Source organism: Phalacrocorax aristotelis, chromosome 24 (assembly GCF_949628215.1).
Source record: "Phalacrocorax aristotelis chromosome 24, bGulAri2.1, whole genome shotgun sequence".
NCBI lineage: Eukaryota > Metazoa > Chordata > Aves > Suliformes > Phalacrocoracidae > Phalacrocorax > Phalacrocorax aristotelis.
Window position 1 is genome coordinate 6,118,328 of NC_134299.1, and position 1,330 is coordinate 6,119,657.

The window sequence follows — 1,330 nt, forward strand, 5'->3', positions numbered from 1 at the left end:
CCAAGCAGTTGTGTGTGATTCTTTCCTGAGACCAGCATTTTGCCTACTGAAAAATTGAACCAGAAATGGTTTTACCTGCTGCACCATGCGGAAGGTTGCATTAGCAGCTGTATTTTTAACCTCTTAGCCAGCTGTGCCCCTTTTGAAATACGTAGTGGTGTCATCAGTTAGTGAGCTGAATTTTATACAACTGTAGTTTTGGGGGGAGAGTGGGAAAGATTGGGACTATGGGGCAGCCCTGCTTTTGTAGCTGATTCAGGCTCCAGTTCAGCAAAGTGCTGGAGCGGGTGACTAAAATGGTGAGAAGAAAACTGGGTGGTTAAGTGCCGGTTATCAGGGATGTGTGGAGCAGGGTGCCCCTGCTCCCCTTGCCTTTCTTTGCCGCAGGGGATGGGCTGTAACTTCACAGCAGCAGGAGGGATTAGCCCTGAGCTCGCAGGGTGTGGTGGTGAATTGCTGGGTGCTTTCTCTTCTCCTGGGCCAGAGGAAGTAAAGGCAGAGCAAGTCGCCTGGAGCTACAGCTGCTTTTGGTCTGTCCCGCAGTATCTGGTCTGGGGGTGGCAGCAGCTCTGGGGGGACAAAGCAAGGGAGCCACGTGCTGAAGCTCAAGGATACGGATCTAAACCTTTCTGTGAGGCCAGGGAGGAATTTTGCCTGGGCTTGGTCAGCTGGATACCCGCCTGGATAGCTACGCGGTTCCTGTAAAGCTTGAAAGCTTTTGCCTCCCCTTTGCTTTGACTTCAAGGTCTGAAATGTTCCCAGTTAAAAAGCAATACTTGAAGCGTCACAAGACACCCGTGTTAATCTGTGACCACAGATGTGCCCTTGGCCGTGGCGGCGGGAAAGGCTTTTATTAAATGCTTTGAGAAGTTTGTGCTGCTTTTTGTCTCAAAGGGGTTGAGCACCAGAGATGTTTGCTGTACAGTCTGATTGTAACGTCAGTGGGACTGTAACCTCACACCAAACTGTTGCCATGGGATGTTTTGTGAATGTGTTTAAAATGAAGAAGGGAAGATTTAAATTGTAACTATTGATATGAAGGGAAAATCAAATCTGTTTTATGTAGGGAGGGATGGACAGACTGATCAACTTGATGTGCTCAGCCTGTCTCTTTCCTCCAGTAAGAAGTACTGCTTTGTGGATTTAGGATGGCTTTTGTTTTGCTTGGTTGTTCCCATTAGGATGCATTTTCTTTGCGCTCCTGGTGTTGTGCTGGCACGTCCTCCTGCCACACGGGCAGCAGGAGAGCAGAGCCTTCCACTGTGCCAAGTGCTACGCTGGGGACGCTGCAATTCTCTCCTTGTTGGTCTTTGGACAGGATTTTATTTCT